Genomic DNA, 24,089 nt, shown 5'->3' with positions numbered 1-24,089 from the left:
AAAGATGAACATGCAAATATAGTAGCTTAATCCATCATTGCTAAAACTGGAAACAACCCAAAAATCCACAATTTGAGTTATATCCACACAATGGAATACTGCTCAGCCATAATAGAAATAATTTATTAATACACAGAAACAACATGGATGGATCTCAAAGGTATTATACAAGTGAAAGAAAGAAGCCAGGCACAGGCCAGGCACAGTGGCTCATGCCTGAAATCCCAGCACTTTAGGAGGCCAAAGCGGGTGGATCACTTGAGGCCAGGAGTTTGAGACCAGCCTGGGCAACATGGAGAAAACCCGTCTCTACTAAAAATACGAAGATGAGCCAGGTGTGGTGGCGCACGTCTGTAATTCCAGCTACTGAGGTGGTTGAGGCACAAGAATTGTTTGAACTCATGAGGCAGAGGTTGCAGTGAGCCGAGATCACACCACTGCACTCCAGCCTGGGTGACACGGCGAGACTCTGTCTCAAAAAATAATAATTTTTAAAAAAGAAAAGAAAGAAGCAAGACACAAAAGGCTACATTTAGTGTGATTCCATTTATTCAACTTTCTGGAAAAGGCAAAGCTATAGAAATCAGGTCAGCGATTGCCAGGTGCTGGGGCTGGGGAAGGGATAAACTGCAAAGGGGCATAAAGGAACTTTCTATGGCGATGGAAATACTCTACATCTTGATCATAGTGGCAGATATACAACTGTATACGTTTGTGAAACTCATAAAATGGTACAATTAAAAAGTGTGAATTTTATTTTACATAAATCATCCCTCAATAAAACTGAAAAAACAATAAATGAGGTCGGCCAAACAAAACATTCATTTGACAACAAAAATTTATTGAACATATATTATGTGCCATCAACAAAATGGATAAGGGTCCACCTCTCATAGAGCTTCTGTCCCTCTGTCATGTGTGTGTGCATGAGTCTCAGTCAGTACGTTTATTGATTTCATGGGTTGAAGTCCCTCTAACTTGTCTGCTTTTGTTTGCTCTCTGGCATGTTTAAATAGTTGTTTTAAAATTTCATCCACAGTTGATCATTGTTGTCTGTCAGAGGATTAGTCTGATACAATCTATTCCACTAAGACTAGAACTAGGACTGGGGTGAGATGAGGACATTGATGCTGAGAAAACTGTGATGACTTTGGAGATGTCACAAATAACCCCAACAATAAGCATACATGATTCCAGAATAATTTTAATATTCAGCTATTCTAGTATTTCATAACATGCCTGCAATCCTGATTACATACAGTGTTGTTAGGAAATGGAAGATAATCAGTGTGTTCCACGTACTAATAAATATGTATGTATGCATTTATTTATTTATTTGTTCACTCAACAAACATGAGCTGGGACAGAGCCAGTGCAAAATGATAATTTAGAGCTCCTTGTTCAAAGATCATGAAAAAAGCGCTGTTAAAGTTTCTTCTTTCTTCCATGGTCTTTCTCTTGACTTATTATGATGCTATTCATTTGCTATTTGATGTTCTAAGTAAAGAAAAAATAAAATTTTTTATTACTGGCATGAATTTACTGTTCAGCTTTATATTGTGAAATTCCAGTTTCAAATGCAAAAGAGCGAGCATTTAATGCGTTATCAAAATCACTGAAATTACAGTTTGTATTATGTGGCTCAACCCTATGGGAGTGCCTTAAGTGGCCACAAGAGACAAACAAGCCAGACACAAGAAGGCTGAAAAGAGGAGGAGAGGAACACACACACACACAACACACACACACACACCCCCATACATACTTACATACACACACACCTGACACAGAGCCAGCTGCTGGAGCATTCCTGGGTACAGGGATACTCTCTCTGGTATGGGGGATACTAGCAGGGAGAGGACAGAAGTTCGCAAGTGCCTGGGGCCTTACCCTGCAACATGGGACACGCATGCTTGCTTGAGTCTGAGGGCAGCTGGGTTCACCCTCAGCCAGTGACTGGACTGACAAGACCTGCCCTGGCTAGGGCGGGGTCTGGGGAAGCTGAGCCAAGCCTGCCTCTTCCCACAGCCTGTTCTCCAACCCACCGCAGACAGGGATCCTTGGGAATGTTTAACGCTCTAAGCCAACATGCTCTGGGTACCTGGATCAGGGGTGGGCGAAAGGCTGGACCTGGTTGGACACAGCCTCCAGCTGGCCACCCACCAGATGCACTGTGGTGCTTAACCCTGGGCCATGCCCTACCGAAAGATGCCACTAAGTGTGCATGCCTACCCCTAATCCTCTCCGTGCCTGCTGGATGGAGGACAGCAGCAGTCATAGGGCAGGGGCAGGGGGTGGAGGTGGAGGGATGGGTATCTGACCCACCCTGGGGAGGTGATGGAAGGCAGGACTGTGTGAGAGCTGAGGCTCCAAGTCCCTAAAGCATACTTGGGGTCCCATCAGACTTCACTTACGAAACACAAATTCAAAAAAAAATTATTAAAAATTTCAAGACAACGATGGTGACATCACACGTGGTGACCAAGGCCCCATCTTTCTAGGGCCTTATGTGATGGCCCTGGTCGCAAGCCCATGAAGCCAGCCCTGGGTGATGCCCAACCAGAGATGAATCAGACACAATTCCTGCCCTCTGTTTATGTCATCAGGCAACAAGCATGCGTCAGGCACTTAGGCTAGGCACTGAAGACAGAGGAGAGACCACTAGGAAAAGTGTCCCCACTCTTAAAAAGCTCACAGCCTGGCTACAAGGCAGGCTGACCTCTGCTTGGTAGCCAGGAACAATGGGAGCCCAGGGGCAGGGGCTGCCAGCCAAGCCTCAGGGGTCCAGGGAGGCTCCAGGGAAAAGCAGAATTCATGCAGGATCTGGATAATGGGATCTGGGTGAAGACATGGTGCAAGAACAAACAGTCCAGGCAAAAACTGGGTGTGCCAAAGCCCCAGGCTGGAGGGAACTTGGCATTTCGAGATACTGAAAGGAATGCCTCATTATTCAGAGTGATAAGCACTGTGCCATCCCACAGAAACGTCCACACTGAATTTTTCACTGTAATCTCAGCCTCCTATTTATTACTGTGACATGAAGTGCAGTTGCCTGATGACCCACCTGGGACACACTGTGTCTGTGAGTCTGGTGGGCGGTTATTAAAGTACAAGTAGTCCCTGACTCTCCCTAGTTTCATTTATAGCATGGTCTGTCGGCTTAACGAGAACACGTGGTCTCCCCACAGTGGCTCTGCCTGCCGGGTTCAGTCAGGGGCCCTGCTGCCCACCAGATGCCCACGTTAGGGCCCAGGATTCCGCCCCCACTCCTGGGCTCCCCCTCCCCGACTCTTCACACCAGTTGGGCTGTAGCCTAGTCCTCCTCCCACCCCTACCTCTGTGTGGTTGCTGCAAAGACCAGAGATTCTCCTGTGGCGATATATACAGCTTTAAATACTTCACGTGACGGTGAGGCTTGTGGCTTGTACGGGACACCTGAGCTCTTTTTGTATCTGTCTGTACTGTCTTCCTTTTTTGCAACTTGGCTCTGACCCAGCATGTAAACATGGATTAGTCTTTTGTACTTTTTGCAGGTTGTATAATACCAGTACAGTGTGAATAGAATAAAATAAATGCTTGCAAACTAAAAAGAAGAAGAACCTCATGCCCGGCCCTCCCAGTTCAGGGCAGGCAGGAAGAAAGCCTCCGCCCGGAAGCACCTTTTCAAGCCCCCGAGCTCCCTGTGATTGGACCAGCTGGGATCACGTGCCCATCTCTGAACCGATCAATCCTGTGGCCAGGGTAGTCAGTATATTGACTGGCAGGGAGCAGGGTGGGTCCCACTCAAAGCAAGAAGATGGACGATTGGGGAGCTATGGTTTCCTAAAAAAGAAATTACGGGGCCACTTCCAAAAAAGGGGTTGGATGGGGCAGCCAGAACACCCCTCAAAAGTCGACTATCCCTGTCCTTTCCTATTGATGCTAATTTCCAGCCACATGGCTGGTGTAGTGGAGAGAACACGGCTAGTCTGAAACAGACCTGAGTGCTAGTTCTGGTTTCTCTTCTCTACTGTCTGTGGGTCTCTGGGCTACAACTCCCCGAGCCTAAGATCCCTCCTTTATTAAAAATGCCGGTGAGAATACACAGCAAGCTGTGAGGATTAAATACAAGGAAAGTGCCTGAAATGCAGTAAGTGCTCAATCAACGCTAATTAGCAGCTACACAAACAGTGTCTTGCACCCACACAAATACACAGCCTTTGAAAATGCTGATTCACTTTTCTGGAATGCACTTCTCTCTCTTATCAGCACATGCCCCCAAACCCCATTCTTCCACACGCCACCCACCCTGGGTGCCTCCTCTGTGTACTGTTACAGCAGAGTGGTTAAAAACATGCCACTTGGACCGGGCACGGTGGCTCACGCCTGTAATCCCAGCGCTTTGGGAGGCCAAGGTGGGTGGATCGCCTGAGGTCAGGAGTTCAAGACCAGCCTAGCCAACATGGCAAAACCCTGTCTCTCTACTAAAAATACAAAAAATTAGCTAGGTGTGGTGGCGGGCACCTGTAATCGTAGCTACTTGGGAGGCTGAGGAAGGAGAATTGGTTGAACCTGGGGAGGCGGACGTTGCAGTGAGCTGAGATTGCACCACTGTACTCCAGCCTGGGTGAAGAGCGAGACTCTGCCTCAAAAAAACAAAACAAAACAAACAAACAAAACTTCACATTTGGAGTCAGATAGCACTGAGTTCAAATCCACATAACCTCTTGGAGCTCCAAGTTTTTCGTTTGTCAAATGGGCACAACAGTACTCATCTCGAGGTTGTTAGGAGGATTGAGCGAGCATTCAGGCAAAGTGCCTAGCACACAGAGTAGATACTCAATGAAGATGAGCCTTTGTTATTATGCATCCCACCATTTTGTAAGTACCTTTTCTATGCCAGCCTCTTAGGCTAGAATGGGAGCTTCTAGATGGCAGGGGCTCTGCTGGAGTCACAGCTTCGTTTCACTTTCACCCATGACCCTACTGCCTTCATGCCCAAGCAAGGCCTGGTGTCAAGCAGGTGCCCTGGAAATGCTTAGAGGATGCCTGGATGAAAGCCACCTCTTGCTGCAGGAAGACTGCCTGCCTTCTGTGAAGAAGGTAAGGTAGGCCAGTTTCTTCCTTCCCACTCACCCCCTTTCTCACTTGCCAGCTGCTGCCACTGTTCTGCACTTGAATGGGGATGGCAGGGAGAATGGAGGGGAGGTAAAAGGGGACAGGAGAGGGTCCACTTGATGGGGACTGCCTTATACTGTCCTCTGCTTGCAAGCATAAAGCTGATTCTCGTGGGTGCTTTTGTGAGTTCTTCAGAGACCCCCCCCCACCAGTGCTAGGCCCTCAATGTGGGTGATGTCATCTCTTGAGTCTCATTGCTTCCTCTATCGATAGCCTTTCGGAATCAGCTGCCCCCTCCAGCTTCCAGCTGCTAAGAGCTCACCTTCTCCTGGGGAGGGGGCCTTTTGGACAGACCTTGGATGGTCTCATTCCAGCCCTTTTGCCTGTGGCCCTCATCTAATCCATGGGAAATGTCCATGTATGCCTTCCCCAAGAAACTCGAGAAGGTGGCCAATCCCACTGCGGCCACAACCTCTCTTTCACGTCTGCTGTTGGGGCAGTCAGTGAAATCACTAAGATGGTCTTATCTTGTCGATTTTCCAAGCGAGAGCCAGACACTGCCCACTACTGTATCCCCTGACTGCAAGGGACAGGGATGAAGCCCTCCAAGTGTTCTATTGAAATTCCTCTCTCTTGACCTGAAGTAAAAGAAAAAGCACTCTTGGGATAGGGTGGGGCTCCTGGCCCCAGCTCCTCTCCCAAGCTTCATTCGCTTCCTTTTTACAGCCTCCACGTGAGTGAGGGGCTGAAGAGTCAGGTCACCAGAGGCTGGATAAATCATTTCACAAGTGCCCAGGGGAACTCATCTCAACATGTAATTTAGTTTCTGATATTTATTGTGTCATGGAGCTTCCTCTGAAATTTTCAGTTTCACTTCTTACTACTTGAATGAATAAAGAACTCGAACACATTTTGGGGATCGGTAGGCTGAATTTCCCCACCCCCACCAAGATGTCCACGTTTCTCCATCTATAGGTTAGAAAATCCTAAAGGAGTTACTTCTCAGCCCTTAAAATCAGTAAACAGGCTCTGGAATCAAACAGATTCCAGATTCTATAGGTGACTTCTGGCTTCTCCTCTTAACAGTTGTGTGATTGTAGATAACTTATCTTACCACTCTGTGCCTCAGTTTCCACTTCTGTAAAAGGAGATGCTAATAGTGTGTGCTTGACGTGTTCTGCGAGGATTACCTGAGGAGTACGTGGGAAGCATTGGCCTGGTGCCCGCCGAGGGCTCGCTGTTGTCTCCTGCTGTGGTGCTGATGGGCCTGCCCTGAGCCTGCCTCTGGAGTGGGCATCAGCAGACCCAGCTCCTCTGGCCTCTCCTTCAGCACTCTGCGCATACAGTGAAGCCAGATGCAGGTTTGAAGGACTTGTGTACTGTCAGTTCTAACCCTCGCCACTTTCCTAGGGGGTCACTAGCCATCTCCTGCCTCTTGACATTCACCCAATGTCTTGTCACTACCTTGTCCTTCTAGTAAAAATGGCAGCACCATCCCTAGTGTTTTCATTCAGTCTCTGTTGATTGTGAGGTACTTCATCAAGTTGAATATTTGTCCTTTTGGAGGCTTCTCAGCACCATGCCCATCACCTCAATTTGTGAACCCCCTGACACTGTGTATGCTCCTGGAAGATTCAGGGCCCCCAGGCCTCCCCCAAATCGAAATGGGGATCTACTCTCCCTCTCACCACTCCCTGTTGACCAGGGTGTGTGAAGTGCTCCTACGTAGAGCTTGGCATTCAAAGTGCCAAGTGCCAGAGGGATACCCATGGTCAGGACAAGAGTGCCTAGGCCACCCTATTCCTGATAAGGACAAAAACTAAGTGGTGTCCATGCCTCTCACCTCCTCACTCCCCCATGCTACCTCCTCTGTACCATCAGGGTTGGGAGTCTGCAAACTTTCTCTCCCAGTTTCCCTTGCAATGACCTTTTATTAGGGTCTGCCAATGGGACACATTCACAGGAAGTTAGAAGGTAGAAGAAGGGAGAAGCCATTTGTTTCAGGTTTCTGGCAATGGCTTTCAGCAGCAGCAGCAAACAACTGAGCATAACTGCAGGGGACTTCCAGTAGCATCGATGTAGCTGCATCTGCAGGAGTATGGCCCTGGGATTCCTACCCAGCTACAGTAAGGAGGTTTTAACAGCAGGAGCAGTGGCACCTCCAGCAGCTCAGTGGGGCATGTGGGCTCTCAGGCTCCAGCCCAGGGACTGGTGGCAGCTTCCTGTCCTGTAGAAAACAGCCTTATTCTTCCTTGTGAGTCTTCTCTCTTTTGCTTGTCAGCCCTTCCAACATCTTTGTAATGAATTCCCTGTATTAAATACCTACTGTTTGAAATATCTAGAGTGGTTTCTGATTCTGACTGTTATTGTGTTTCCTGATTCTTGATCCCCCCTAGATCTATTTTGTTCTGCCCACTTATCAAGCCTGAGTCTACAGCCTCCCATCAATTCTATGAGCCCTGACATGCCTTCTAAAAGTCCCCTTTCTCTTTAAAAGTTAATTTCTGCAGCTTCCAATCAAGAACCCTTACTCTAAACCATTAATTTGATTTTAGCTTATAGGTTTACAATTTTAGCTTGCAGGTTTACAAATATTAGATAAATAAAATAATAGCTAATATTTGCTGAGGCTTTTCTGTGTGTCTGGCACTATGCTCAATCATATCTGTTTTTTAATTTATTCCTCACAATAACTAGGTGAGGTAGATATTATTACCAGCACCATGTTGCATACACAAAATGGAGGTTGCTGCAAAGTTAAGTCATTTGATTTAACTTTTCTACAGCTTGGAACTGGTAGAACCAAGATTTGAACTAAATTCATCCAATGAAAGATCTCTCATTTTTAACTAATACAGTCTATTGCCTGGTAACACATTAAATATGCACTTCAATTATAAGATGCATTCTAATTTCAGAAACATAAACTCCCACACCATTCTAAAATACAGTATATACATACTAGTTTTCACTCTGGGAATTTGCTGGTGGGGCACTGCTGGCAAAAAAAAAAAAAAAAAAAAAAAAAAGATGGAGTCATTTTCAAGCTTAGAAGCCAAGTTTCTCCTAAGCCAAAAATATTTCCATTAAATTCCTGTCATAGTGCCTGAAATTCCCACCATTCCATCTCCTTGCATTAGGGCATTCTATCCTCAGAAGTCCCTTGTGAAAGTGTGAACATGTTACTTGACAAGACAGTCAAAAGCATATTTTCTTCAATTGTCCAAAATATTCCCCCAGGAACTTCTTCTCCTGGTAACAAATCTTAGCCCTGTTTCCCATAAAGGCAGCACGTGATTCAGTCTGGACCAATCTTAGCATTCCATTCCCCTGGCCACTGACTGGTCCAGAGAAGGACATGTGACCCAAAGCGGGCCAATCAGAGATCTTCTCTGGGATTTTTTTTTCTGACAAGATTTGCAGGAGAAACTCTTCTTGTCCCTTGGGCCATGGACCTGGAAGGGTATGAAGCCACAGAGCCCAGAGCTAGAAGCAAAGCCAGAGAAAAGGGCAAAGCTGGGAGTAGCGAGTGGCACATGAGGCCCTAAGACCAGCTCCATTCCCAGCCTTTCCTCAGACTGGCTATGAGGAGCCAATAATATCTTTTGGCGTAATCCCATTTGAGTTTGGTTTCTGTTCCTTGCAAACAACCTCACATCAGTTGGCTCCTACTAACACAAGCTCCTGAAATGGCAGAACACTGGACAGATAAATTTAGGAGAAAGGGAAGATATCAGGCATGGGCTTGAGGGGGGACAGGGCTGGAGGAGTGGACAAGACCAGGGACAAACCAAGCAGCCTCTCTACAAGCTTTTGTGAGAACCTCAAAGCCAAACAGCAAGAAGTTCCATCAGCTAAAACCAGCTCCTCTACCAGCAGGTGTGATAAATGTGCAGGGTAACTTTCTTAAATACCTTCCCCTCTTTCCTATTCCATATGAAACAAGCATTCGTTGCAAGCTCCTTCTCTTTGAGCAGAAGCCCTGGAGTGAGGACACCTGGTCCAGCTCAGTTGCGTGCCCTGGATCCAACCACTTCCCCTCTTCAGAACTCACCGGAAAAACAGGAATAATGACTGCTTCCTTCCAGAGTCATTACCAGGATGAAGCAAAATAGCACACTGATGCGTTACACCCCAGGAGACTCTCAATATGTGGAGGTCATTTGGAGAGAAGGTTTCTCTCTAGGAAAGCTATCCCAGACACACAGAATGGGTGTGGGGAGCAGAAAAGTGCACAGGCTGACCTGAGACAGGTTCAGCCCAGCACCACAGAGTTGGGAGGTGTGTATTTTCTTATTTTCTGTATGCTTGATGCTCTGGCATCTGTGGCCCCACTGAGTGAGGAGAGACTGCCCTTCCCAGGGCTAGCCAGTTTTTAGAAATAGCAAACAAGTGTGCCTTCCTTACAAGCGTCCCTTCCATATGCATGTCAATCAATTTAGCCCAACTGGACTTTATCTTTTTTCCAACTACCCATCAAACTCTTCCCATATCATCAAGCCCCTTCTTCCCATATCCTCCTGCCCTCATCAATCCAGGGCCGAGTATCAGACTACGAGAGGCAGTCGCTACACCTGGGAGCCCACTGAAATTATTCAAACTGGCCAGTCCTAAACCTGCTTAACCTGTCTGACCCATTTTTTCTCATGGAAACCACAATCAAGACTTTTGGACAACCCCTTCCCTCACTCCTTCTACCTCCTGCTGAACCTTGGCGCTTCCCCATGTGGCCTTGCACGGCGTGCGATGCCTCCTGTTTCTAGGGACCTAGAATGCTTTAAACAATTGCTTTTGCAGATTAAGACAATTTATAATATCCAGTGTGGAGGAAGGGGCGGAGAGATAGGTACTCCAGTGCCCTGCTGGAAGTTGTGTAAGTATAAACACTTCGTCCTTCGTGACAGTCGTGGGTCTTACCGTACCTAATTTAAACAAATCCTGGGTACATTTTAAAACAGAAGGTGTAAGTTCAAATCCCACCTGCCCTACTGCTCACCTGCGGTGGGACTAGGCCAAGCATTTCCTCTCTCTGAGCCTCACTGTATTGAGAAAAATAAGGGCAAGAATCATAACCACTTCGTGTGGCTCTTGGGAGGAATCATGGAAACCAGGAACAAAAGAAACCCCACACACTGTAAGCTTGAAACCACTGTGTCCATATGAGCTAGTATTATGTAAGACTTCACCAGGAAAAGGGAGCAGCCCCGCTGAGCACAAGGAACAGGGGAGGCTTCAGGTTAAGGCCATAGATTGAGATGGCCCCATAGATAGAGATGGTTAAGGCCATAGATCGAGGTGGCCCCATAGATAGAGATGTTTAAGGCCATGGATAGAGATGGCCCCACAGATAGGGATGGTTAAGGCCATAGATAGAGATGGCCCCATAGATAGAGATGTTTAAGGCCATGGATAGAGATGGCCCCACAGATAGAGATGGTTAAGGCCATAGATAGAGATGGCCCCACAGATAGAGATGGTTAAGGCCATAGATAGAGATGGCCCCATAGATAGAGATGGTTAAGGCCATAGATAGAGATGGCCCCATAGATAGAGATGGCCCCACAGATAGAGATGGTTAAGGCCATCGATAGAAATGGCCCCATAGATAGAGATGGTCACGGTTAAGGCCATACATAGATTGAGATGGCCCCATAGATAGAGATGGTTAAAGCCATAGACAGAGGTGGCCCCAGCGGGAACACACCCCTGATTCCTTCACTACCAGGGAGCAGAGCAGCCACCGAGGAAGACAGGAGAGTTCTCAGCCACCAGAGAGGACCACAGGACCGGGAAGCAGCAGCCCCAAAGTGGGGCCCCCAGTCTGTTCACCGAATTCCTCTTATCTGCCCTGGCCTGGCTGAGGAGTCCACAAAGGGAGCGGGGCTCAGGGAGAGAAAATAAAATCAGGCTCCAGAAGGGATAACTCAAATCCCAGGATTTCAACAGCCAAAGAGAAACACAGACACTTAGCTTTGAGCATTCCTGGCTCTTCCCTGCTAATGCTTTAAACAATTGCTTTTGCAGATTAAGACTATTTATAATATCCAGGGTGGAAGAACGAGCAGAGAGATAGGTACCCCAGTGCCCTGCTGGAGTTGTGTAAGTTAATATGCCTTAAAGTGGCAGTTCCGCATTGAGTATCCAAAGTCCAAAAAGGGCATGTTATTCTTTGGCCGGCAATTCCACTCTTAGAATTTATCTTAAGGATTTACTCAGACACGTGCACTAAGATGTATATACAAGGATATTCATCACAGTGTTGTTTATAACAGCAAAATACTGGAAATGATCTAAATATTCATCAATAAGGGATTGTCTAAATAAAGTGTTACATCCCTACTATGGAATGCCATGCGGCCTTCTAAAAAAGATGTTGCAATTTTACTTTTGTTGACGGTGGAAGATACCCATCATATGTTGTTGAGTGAAAAAAAAATGGGTTGCAAAATAGCACATATAGCATGAGCATGTTTCTGTCAAATTATGCGCATCTATAAATCTACATGTAAATATGCAGATTGGAGGGATGATACCAAAATGAGGACTAGTTGTCTCTGGATAGTACGACTGGGGGGCATTTTTGCCTTCCTCTTTATACGTTTGTACTGTAACAAGATATAGACCATTTCATTCAGCACGGTTCCTAGAAAGCGGCTTCTTAGCCTTGGGATTGGAAAATTCTTCCTCGTAGGAGACTGCCCTGTGCACATTATAGGATGTTTAGCAGCATCCCCAATTTCTACCTGCAAATACCAGCGGCACTTCCCTAACTCCAGCCCCCATTGTGACAATAAAAAACGTTTCTGGACACTGCCAAATGTCCCTGGAATACTAGATCATCCCTGATTGAGAACCACTGTCCTAGAGTAAGGAGAAGGCAGACTAGATGACAAAGCTGCTCCCAAGAAAAGACTTGGAAAGAAAGATTAGACCACATTGCCCCGCAACTAACAAGGAAAGAGCCCGGGGCAGTCTGGGGAATGGGATTGAGCAAGATGGCAGAGGGCCAGATGGCACTTGACTCTATTACCCCTCAAGTCTTTGGTGGAGTTCAAAATCCTGAGAATCCTGAGCAAGACAGGTGTGCTGTGAAAATTGTGATAAGGCCAAACCAAGATGGAAGGCTTGGGTGCGGAACAGGCTGGTAGGGGATCAGTAGGAACTTGGTGGGAGCTGGCAGCATCTGGGAGGCTGCAGACACACATGGGCTGTGCCCCGGAGGCTTGAGGCTGCTGACACAGAGTCGGAACAGCACGCTCAGCCTTCACTAGCTCCATGCCTTACTCCTCTTTAGTTGTCATGTGCGATTGTTGTCTCCATCCAAAACAGGGCTGTCTGGAGTTTGTCAGGGCTTTGTGCCCACAATAGGTCTCTGAAAAATAAAAATTACTAGCATTTATTTAAGATTGTAACCACATGCCAGGCACTATTCAGAGACTTTTTTTTTTTTTTTTTTTGGAAAGGAGTCTCGTTCTGTTGCCCAGGCTGGAGTGCAGTGGCACGATCTCGGCTCACTGCAACCTCCACTTCCCAGGTTCAAGCGATTCTCCTGCCTCAGCCTCCCAAGTAGCTGGGACTACAGGCGTGCAGCACCACACCTGGCTAATTTTTGTGTTTTTAGTAGAGATGGGGTTTCACCATATTGGTCAGGCTGGTCTTGAATTCCTGACCTCATGATCCACCCGCCTCTGCCTCCCAAAGTGCTGGGATTACAGGCGTGAGCCACCGTGCCCAGCCTCAGAGACCTTTTAAAGCTATTACTTGTGTAATCCTCACAGCAGCTGTATGAGATATCATGACCACTCCCAGGTTACAGATAGGGAAACTGAGGTGTGGCCACTTAAAGTAAGTCAGCCAAAGCCCCCTAACTAGTATGAGTGAGAACTGGGTTTCAATCTAGCTCCAGAGCCTATGGTCTCTACCACTTCACTATTCTGTATCTGAAGAAGGGCCATGGGGCCCCAAAGTGAGAATGACAACATTCCCAACCACTGTGCTGAACTGCCTCTTTAATGCCAACACCTGCCATTAGTCCAGTGCCCCACACATGCCCATGCAATAGAAGGTACTTTACATATACTATTTTTATTCCTCACAACAGCCATAGGAGACAAGCACTATGACTACTACTCTCATTTTACAGATGGGGAAACTGAGGCTGGATTCCCTGTCCTTTGTGCTAACTTGGTGGCCCTTTGATCCCCATGTTGCAATTTATCATGCATCTGTATCCCATCTGGTGGCAGGGGCTGTGCCTGACTCTCCTCTCACCCTCGGTGCCCAGCACTGGAAGTACGACACTGCAGTCTGTGCTCATCACGTTTTTGTGTGCCCAACATCAGAGCCCCTTCCTGGGTTTGAAGAAACAGCCACTGTGTAAGTCCTATTGAGCCCCACCTCTCTCTATGGAAGCCGAACAGGCCAGACATATGTTTTCCTGGCCCCTGAAATTCAGCCAGCCTGTCCAGTGACTCCATCTGGGACACAAACATGTATGCAAGACAGAGAGAAGCAGAAATCCTTCCTATTTCATCACAAAGTTGGTGGCATCTGGGACCTTGAGTACTGGGCTGCAGCAGAATGGAGTTGCAAGTCCAGTGGACCAGTGGCCAGTGGCAGCCAGGACAGCAGTAGCAGTGTTCTAATCAGATCTGAGGATGACGTCTCTGTGTGTCCTTGGCCCACCAGCCTCTCCCTCAGTCCTTCTACAAGCTGCCAAGCCAGGATCCTTGCAATAAACCCTTTTTTTGCACAAATCCAGATTGATTTCTGTAATAACGGTTGCAAATATGCAACTAAGATCCTAATGCTAATCAAGAGTAAAAAAAGAAGAGAGGGCAGGAAGAAAGGAGATAATGCAGGAGAGCAGGAGGGAGGGAAGCCATGCATCACTTTCACCCTGTAAGAATCACTACGTTGGCCAGGCGCGGTGGCTCAAGCTTGTAATCCCAGCACTTTGGGAGGCCGAGGTGGGCGGATCACGAGGTCAGGAGATCGAGACCACGGTGAAACCCCGTCTCTACTAAAAATACAAAAAATTAGCCGGGCATGGTGGGCATGGTGGCGGGTGCCTGTAGTCCCAGCCTCTCGGAGACGCTGAGGTAGGAGAATGGCGTGAACCCGGGAGGCGGAGCTTGCAGTGAGCCGAGATGGCGCCACTGCACTCCAGCCTGGGCGACAGAGCAAGACTCCGTCTCAAAAAAAAAAAAAAAAAAAAAAAGAATCACTACGTCAAGTAAAATGTCACCAGCAGTTTCTACTTTTGCCACTTGAAGCATCAGATGGTCTGAGTGGAAGCACTCACTTATGCAGACTCCCCAACCAGCTGCAGATGTGGCCAAATCAGACACAGGAGATAAGGCAAAAGATCGGCTTTGGGGTACTGAGCTGAAGCCACTGTTGGAAAACCCTATTCCTACTGAAACCCCACTCTGAGCCAACCTAACTATAGAAATAGCCTGAGATTATATTATCCTAATTGCTCCTGCAATTCAGGTATTGAGACCTCCCTTGTTCAATGCATTAGAGGGGAAATTGGCCTAAGCACCTTTAATTCTACATGCTGTGGAGTCCAGGATCCCAAGCTTGCAGTGGATGAGTCAGCTGGGAATAAGAGCCATGTGATACTAAATATGGCCACACCAGCCCAAAAGGTGGCCCAAGAAGGCAGCCGGTACTGGCACCTTGGGGCCAGACAGTACAGGCCAGGAAGATAAGAAGGGCTCTGTTCTCTCCTCTGTGGCTCCACCCTTATCATCCCTTCCCTTGGAACCTTCTCTGCCCTTAGCAAGAAGTGGTCAAAGAAGCCTCAATTTTTATGTGGTTGTTAGGCTCATCCTGACCTCTAAATTTCCCCACCTTGCCCTGCCCCTTCATTACCATGGGCAGAGCCCATCCAGATATAGAGCCTGCCAAAAATCTCCCTGTATTTCTGCAGGAAGAACCCTTAATGTGGACAGGCTGAATGGGGCCTTCATAGACACCTAGTTATTCCTCCCTAAATAAAATTGTTAGTTTTGCCTGTTTTTTAAATGCTTTTAAAAATGGATTCATACTGTATGTATTCTTTTGTGCCTTACTCCAATTTGCTCAACATTATATTTTTAAGAACCAAGGTTGTGAGTAGTTCATTCATTTGCATTGTATGAATATACTACAATTTATCCATTGTACTCTCAATGAATATTTGGATGGTTTCATATTTGGGTATTACAAATTATGCTGTGAACACTTGTGTGTTCTTAAAGCCTATTTTATAGGAATTTAACACAGCTACATCAGTTTTCCCTTGCTCAGCACTTCTATAGTATTTCGTTTTCTATCTTTTTATTTTTAACCATTCTGTATTCTTATGTTTTACATGTGACCCTTATAAATAGCATATAGTTAGGTTTCATATTTTCCCCCCAAGTCTGACAGTGTTAATCTTTTAAAAGAATAATTTAGTCCATTTACATTTAATATAATTGCTAATAGTTCTTTTTTCTGCCTATAACTGTTTCATTTTCTCTTATGTATTGACTTCTTTGGGATTTTTTTCTCTTCTAATTTGGAAGTCATTTACTTTTTAGTGCTTACCCATGCATCCTTGACTCATCAGTGTCTAATTGATTTGTATATTTATCTTCCTCACAAATAGAAAGACTTTAGAACATGTTAACACCATTTATCCCCCTCCTGACTTTTGTATTATAGTTGCTGTGCATTTTAATTCTACATATATTTTTAAGGCTCCATTGGTGTTCATTTAAATGTACCACTTTCTTTGCTGTTCATTCTTTCTTTCATTTCCTTTTTGTTTTGCTAGTGTTAAGGTTATGTTTACCTTTTTAAAACAACTTATTGAGTTGTCATTTACATACCATAAAATTCACCCACTTAAAGTGTACAATTCAGTAGATTTTAGTGTGCAACCATCACTACAGCCAATTTTAGTATATTTAATCACCTCAAAAAAAAAAAAAAAACAACCTTTGTACCCATTAGCTCTTACCCCCTATTCTCCACCACTCTCTTCTGTTTCCATAGATTTCCCTACGCTGGACTATCATATGAATGGAATCATATAATATGTGAACTCCGATAATGGACTTCTTTCACTTAGCAAAACCATTTCAAGGTACATTCATGTTGAAGCAAGTATCAATACTTTATTTCTTTTTTAAAAAATAATAAACTTTAGAGAAGTTTTGAGTTCACAGAAAAGTGGAGCAGAAAGTATAGAAATTCTTCCTAGATTTCTGTACACTGCCTGTTCTCAGTCATGCAAAATTTCCCCACCTAGCAACATCCCACACCACCATGGTGTATTTGTTACAATTTATGATCCTACGTTAGCACATAATTATCACCCAAAGTTCATAGTTTATATTAGGATTCACTCTTGAAGTTGTACATTCTATAGGTTTTGACAAATGTAAAATGACATATATCCACCATTGCAGTATACACAGTAGTTTCAACTGCCCTTAAAAGATCCTTTGTGCTCCGCTATTCATCCATCCCTCCAAACAGGCCCTTGGCAGTCACTAATCATTTTATGGACTCCATAACCTTGTCTTTTCCAGAATGTCATGTAGTTGGATCCATAAAATATATAGCATTTTCAGATTGGTTTCTTTTACTTGGTAATATGCATTTAAGTTTCTTTCATGTCTTTTAATGACTTGATAGCTCAATTCTTTTAGTGTTTAATAAATATCCCACTGTCTAGATATATAGCAGTTTATATATCCATTCACCTCCCAAAGGACATCTTGGTTGCTTCCTAGTTTTAGCAATTATGAATAAAACTACCATAAACTTCCATGTATAGGAGCTACCATAAACTTCTACGTGCAGGTTTTGTGTGGATATAACTTTTCAATTCATTTGAGGATGTACCAAGAAGTGTGATTTCTGAATTGTATGGTAAAAGTGTATTTAGTTCTGTGAGAAACTGCCACATTGTCTTCCAAAAATGGCCGTACCATTTCGTTTTCCCACCAGTAATGAATAAGAGTTCCTATTGTTCTACATCCTCATCAGCATTTGGTATTGTCAGTGTTTTGCACTTTGGCCATTCTATTAGGTATGTAGTGGTAGTATTGTCTTAATTTGCATTTTTGTAATGACATGATATGGAACACCTTTTCATATGCTTACTTGCTATCTATATATCTTCTTTGTTGAGATGTCTGTTCAGGTCTTTTGCCCATTTTTAAATTGGGTTGTTTATGTTTTATTGTTGAGTTTCAAGAGTTCTTTGTATATTTTGAATAAGTCATTTATCAGATGTGTTTTGCAAATATTTTCTTCTAGTCTGTGGCTTGTCTTCTCATTCTCTTGGCATTATCTTTTGGAGAGTAGAAGTTTTTAATTTTAATACAGTTCAACTTATTATTTCTCTCATGAATTATGTTTTTGGTGTTGTACCTAAAAGTCATTGCCATACCCAAAGTCACCTAGATTTTTCTCCTATATTATCCTCTAGGATTTTTGTAGTTTTGTGTTTTATATTTACATCTATGATCCTTTTGAATTAGTTTTTGTGGAAGATGTAAGACTTATGTCTAAATTCATTTTGTAGCATGTGGATGTTCAGTTGTTCCAGCACAATTTATGGAAAAGACTATCTTTGCTCCAGTGTATTGCCTTTGCTCCTTTGTCAAATATAAGTTGACACTTTTGATGTGGGTCTATTTCTGGGCTCTCTAACCTGTTTCATTGACCTATTTGCCTAATCTTTCACCAATATCACACTGTATTGATTGCTGTAGCTTTATCACAAGTCTTAAAGTCAAATAGTTTCAGTTCTCTGATGGGGTTCTTCTCTTTCAATAACAAGTTGGCTATTCTGGGTCTTTTGCCTCTCCATATAAACTTGAGAATCAATTTGTTAATATCCACAAAATAATTTGCTGGGATTTTGGCTGGGATTGCATTGAATCTACAGATCAAATCGGGGAGAACTGACATCTTGACATTATTATGTCTTTTTATCCATGAACATGGAATATCTTTACCTTTATTTACTTCTTTGATATCTTTCATCAGAGTTTTCTAATTTTTCTCATATAGATCTTGTACATATTTTGTTAGATTTATATCTAAGCATTTCATTTTTCTTGGTGCTAATGCATATAGTAATTTTTAAAATTTCAAATTCCACTTGTTTTTTGCTCAATATAAAAAAGCAATGGACTTTTGTATATTAACTTTGTATCTTGCCACCTTGGTATAATTGCTTATTAGTTTCAGGAGTTTTGTTGCCAATTTTGGGAGGGAGGATTTTCTGTATAAATGATCACATCATCTATGAACTAAGATAATTTTATTTCTTCCTTCCCAGTGCATATACCTTTTATTTCCTTTTTATCTTATTGAATTAGATAGGACTTCCAGTATGATATTGAAAAGGAGAGGGGATACTCTTGCCTTGTTCCTCATCTTAGAAGAAAAGTGTCTAGTTTCTCACCATTACATATGATATTAGCTGTAGGGTTTTTTTGTAAATGTTCAGTAAATTTCTCTTTATTCCTAGTTTTTTGAGAGTTTTTATCATGAATGGGTGTTGAATTTTGTCAAATGCTTTTTCTGCACCTATTGATATGATCATGTGATATTCCTCTTTAGCCTGTTGATTGGTGGATTACATTAATTGGTTTTTTTTGAATGTTGAACCAGCCTTGAATACCTAGGGTAAATTCCACTGGTGGTGGGCTATAAATTTAATTTTTATATATTTTTTATTCAATTTGCTGATGTTTTGTTGATGATTTTTGCATTTACGTTCATGAGATATACTAGTCTGTAGTTTTCTTGTAATGTCTTTGTCTGGTTTTGGTATTAAGGTCATGCTGACCACATAGAGTGAGTGAGAGAGTTACGAAGTATTCTGTCTAGTTTTATCTTCTGAAGAAGGTAGTAGATAATTTGTATAATTTATTCCTTAAAAGTTTGGTAGAATTCACCAGTGAACTCATCTGGACTTGGTGCTTTCTGTTTTGCAATGTTATTAATAATTGATTGAATTTCATTAACAGATATAGTCCTATTCAGATTGTCCTTTTTTGTTCATGTAAGTTGTGGTAGATTGTATCTTTCAAAGAATTGGTCATTTCATCTAAGTTATCAAATTGGTTGGTATAGTTTTTCATAATATCTTTTATTATCTTTTAAATGTCCATGATATCTGGAGTAATGTCCCCTCCTATATTTCTGATACTAACAAGTATCTTCTGTCTTTTTTTCTTAGTTAGCCTGGTCAGAGGTCTATAAACCTCATTGATCTTTTCAAAGAACCAGCTTTTGATTTTGATTTTCTCTATTGATTTTCTGTTTTTAACTTCATTGATTTCTACTATAATTTTTATCATTTCTTCTGCTTACTTTGGATTTAATATGCTCTTTTTCAAGTTTTTTAAGGTGGAAGATTTCATCATTGATTTTAGGTCTTCTTTTCTAGTGTATGTATTCAATGTGATAAATTTTCTTCTAAGCGTTGCTTTTACTGTATTCCACAAGGTTTGATAAGTTCTATGTTCATTTTCATTTCGTCCAAAATATTTTTTAAATTTCTCATGAAAGCCAGGCATGGTGGCTCATGCCTATAATCCCAGCATTTTGGGAGGCCACAGTGGGCATATCACTTGAGCCCAGGAGCTTGAGACCAGCCTGGGCAACATGAAAAGACCCCACCTCTACAAAAAAAATACAAAAATTAGCCAGGTGTGGTGGTGTGCCCCTGTAGTCCCAGCTACTCAGGAGGCTGAGGCAGAAGGATCAATGGAGCCCAGGAAGCCGAGGCTGTAGTGAACCATGATGGTGCCACTGCACTCCAACCTGATAAAGACCTTATCAATCAGTCAATCAATCAAATAATCAATTTCTCATGAAGTTTTCTTTGACCCATGTGTTATTTAGAAGTTTCTTGTTTAATCTCCAAGTTTTGGGGGAAATTTTCTAGTTATCCTTTTGTTATTCATTTCTAGTTTAATTCCACTGTGGTTTGAGAGAAGATATTGTGTGATTTCCATTCTTCCAAATTTGTTCAAGTGTGTTTTGTGGCTCAGAATCTACCTTGGTGAATGTTTCATGTGATCTTGAGGAGAAGGTTTAATCTGCAGTTGTTGGATGAAGCAGTCTGTAGATGTCTGTTATATCCAGTTGATTGATAGTGCTATTGAATTCAAGTATGTCCTTACTGATTTTCTACCTGATGGATCTATCCATTTCTGGTGTTTAAATCTCCAACTGTAATAATGTTTCATCTATTTCTCTTTGCAGCTCTATCAGTTTTTGTCTCATGTATTTTAACACTTTGTTGTTAGTTGCATACACATTAAAGATTCCTGTCTTCTTGGATTATTGGCCCTCTTATCATTATGTAATACCCCTCTTTATCCTTAATAATTTTCCTTGCTCTGAAGTCTGCTCTGTCTGAAATTAAAATACCTACTCCCACTTTCTTCTGATGAGTGTGAGCATGATATATATTTTGCCATCCCTTTACTTTTAACCTGTGTGTGTTTATATTTAAAGTGGTTTTCTTATAGAAAATATATATTTAGGTCTTGTTTTTGGTCCACTCTGACAATCTGTCTTTTCATTGGTGTACTTAGACCAATTTTTATGTTTAAAGTGATTATTGATCTAGTTGAATTATATCTACCGTGTTTGTTACTGTTTCCTATTTGTTGCCCTTGTTCTTTGTTCCTACTTTAGTCTTCCACCTTTTTTCTGCCTTTTGTGATTTTAATTGAGCATTTTATATAATTCCATTTTCTCTCCTTTCTTAGCATATCAGTTATACTTTTTTGTTTACCTCTTTTAGTGATTGCCCTAGAGTTTGCAATATACATTTACAGCTAATCCATGTCCACTTTCAAATAAAAATATACTGCCTCATGGATAGTGCAAGTACTATTTAGTAATAAAATATTCCTGATTCTGTCTTCCTGTCACTGATACCATTGCTGTCATTCATGTCATTTATATATAATCATACATAAGCATATATATATATACATATATCTAAGTACATTGTTGCTATTATTTTGGACAAACTGTTATCTCTTAGATCAGTTATGACTAAGAAAAACCAGTTTTTTTCATTTTACCTTCACTTATTCATTCTCTGATGCTCTTCCTTTCTTTATGTAGATCCAGTTTCCAACCTACATGTTTTCTTTCTCTCTGGAGAACTTTTTTAACATTTCCTGCAAGGCAGGTCTACTGGCAACAAATTCCCTCAATTTTTATTTGAGAAAGTCTTTATTTTTTTCACTTTTGAAGAATAATTTCATAGGGTAAAAAGTTCTAGGTTGGTGGGTTTTTTCTCTTAACACTTTAAATATTCCATTCCACTCTCTTCTTGCTTGCATGGTTTCTGAGGAGAAGTCAGATGTAATTCTTATCTTTGCTTCTCTATGGGTAAGGCATTTTCCCCCTCTGTTTTTTTTTTTTAAGATTTTTTCTTTATTGTTGATTTTCTGAAGATTGAATATTATATCCTAGGTGCCATTTTTCTGACGTTTATCTTGCTTGGTGTTCTGTGAGCTTTATGTAATCTGTTGTTTAGTGTCTGGCATTAATTTGAGGGAAATTCTTAGTCATTGTTGCTTCAAATATTGCTTCTGCCTCTGACTCTTTCTTCTCCTGATATTCCCATTACATGTATGTTACACCCTTTTGTAAGTTCTTCATAGTCTGTTCTTGGTTAGTGTGTTCTGGGTGGGTGGGGGGTGGGGATTGGTCTTTAGTTCCCTTTGCTTTTCAGTTTTGGAAGTCTGTACTGTCATACCTTCAGATCAGAGATTCTTTCCTCAGCCATATCCAGTCTACTAATAAGCTGATCAAAACCATTCTTCATTTCTGTTACACTGTTTTTGATGCCTAGAATTTCTTTTTTATTCTTCCTTAGAATTTCCATTCTTCTGCTTACATTATCCATTTGTTATTATATGCCTTCTACCTTTTTCATTAGAGCCCTTAGCATAATAATCATATTTTTAAAAGAATTATTTGTCTTATAATTCTAACATTCCAGCCTTACCTGACTCCTGTCCTGATGTTTGTCCAGTCTCTTCAAAATGTGTTTTTGCTTTTTAGTATGTCTTGTAATTTCCTGTTGAAAGGTGGATGTGATGTACTGGGTAAAAGTAACTGCAGTAAATCGGCCTTTAATAATGTAGTGGTAAGGTGTGGGGGAGGGGAACCATTCTATAGTTCTATAATTAAGTCTCAATCTTTTTGTTTTGTTTTGTTTTCACTCTTGTTGCCCAGGCTGGAGTACAGTGGCACAATCTCAGCTCACTGCAACTTCCACCTCCCAGGTTCAAGCAATTCTTCTGCCTCAGCCTCCCATGTAGCTGGGATTACAGGCATGTGCCACCATGCCCAGCTAATTTTGTGTTTTTAGCAGAGACAGGGTTTCTCCATGTTGGCCAGGCTGGTTTCAAACTCCTGACCTCAGGTGATCCACCCACCTCAGCCTCCCAAAGTGCTGTGATTACAGGCATGAGCCACCGCACCTGGCCTAGGTCTCAGTCTTTTGATGAACCTGTACCTCTGAACTGTGAACTTCATCAGTGCCTCTCAGTTTTGTTTTTCCCCCTATGTGTGACAGGATGACTAAGGCTGGCTGGAACTGGGTATTTCTCTTTCTACAGGTCAATCAGGCTCTGATATATCCCAGCAGATTAGAGTCTGGTAAAATAGTTTCTTCTGCAGGCAACCCTTGTTAAGAAGAACATAATGCTCTGGGGCAGTGGTCCCCAACCTTTTTGGCACCTGGGACAGACTTTGTGGAAGACAATTTTTCCACAGACAGAGTTGGGCAGGGGATAGTTTGGGATGAAACTGTTCCACCTCAGATCATCAGGCCTTCATTCTCCTAAGGAGCATGCAACCTAGATCCCTTGCATGAGCAGTTCACCATAGAGTTTACACTCTTATGAGAATCTAATGCCGCCACCCATCTGACAGGTGACAGAGCTCAGGCCATGATGCTTGGTCACCTGCCGCTCACCTCCTGCTGTATGGCCCAATTCCTAACAGTCCCTGGACCAGTACTGGTCCACAGCCCAGGGGTTGGGGACCCCTGCTCTGGGGTATTTCAAAATGATTCATTTTCCCCTCCCCTGCTGGAAGCATAAGGGGATTTTCTGTCTGATTTTTCACTGTGAGGACCTAGTAGAGCTTCTGGAGATAAAACTCACAAAAGTGTGGTGGTCCTTCTATGACTGGGTCCCCCTGGAGTTTTAACTGTCAAACTAAGCCTCCACACTAAGCCTCCAGCAATTCACAGTTACAGTTCAGGTTTTCCTGTCCTGGCACTGACTCTCATGGAGGTTTCTACTCATGGTTTCTGCTCTGGTATGTTGTGATTCTCTATATTCACCTATCTGTCTCTCTAGTTTGGGGGCAGCCGTTTGCCCGGTGACTTCACTTCTCTTACAGACACAAGAAAAGTTATTTTTCAGTTTGTTCAGTTTTTTACTTGTTAAGACAGAGTGGCAACTTCTAAGCTCCTTATATGATGGGCTGGAAACTAGAAGTCCCCTTCCTTCTTTTTATGGCCAAACAATATTCCATTGTATGGATATACCACATTTTTAGCCATTCATCTATTGCTGGACATATGGGTTGTTTCTACCTTTTGGCTATTAAAAATAATGCTGCTATAAATATGTGTACACGTTTTTGGGAGAACATATATTTTGATTTCTTGGACATATACCTAGGAGTGGAATTGCTGAGTCATATGGTAATTCTATGTTTAATTATTGAAGAATTGCCAAACTTTTTCTGAAGTAGCTGTGCCATTTTACTTTCCTACTAGCAGTGTATGAAAATTCCAGTTTCTCTACATCTTCACCAACATGTTATTCTTTTACTTTATTTTAGCCATTCTAGTGGGTATGAAAAGGTATCTGAATGGTTTTGACTTGTATTTCCCTGATGACTGATAAAATTGTACATATTTCCATGTGCTTATTGGCCACTTATGT

General features: G+C 42.7%; 1 long non-coding RNA gene across 1 annotated transcript in view; it reads right to left on the bottom strand.

Moving 5' to 3' along the window:
- Positions 1-653: 653 nt before the first annotated feature.
- Positions 654-24,089, bottom strand: part of LOC134730465 (uncharacterized) — a 58,157-nt gene continuing 34,721 nt past the window's right edge. The window contains exon 3 of the long non-coding RNA XR_010112245.1: positions 654-1,497. This is a non-coding gene — a long non-coding RNA (uncharacterized LOC134730465). The remainder of the gene's footprint in view (positions 1,498-24,089) is intronic.

The sequence above is a fragment of the Pan paniscus genome, chromosome 4, assembly GCF_029289425.2.
Source record: "Pan paniscus chromosome 4, NHGRI_mPanPan1-v2.0_pri, whole genome shotgun sequence".
NCBI lineage: Eukaryota > Metazoa > Chordata > Mammalia > Primates > Hominidae > Pan > Pan paniscus.
This window is presented reverse-complemented; position numbering and strand designations above follow the sequence as displayed.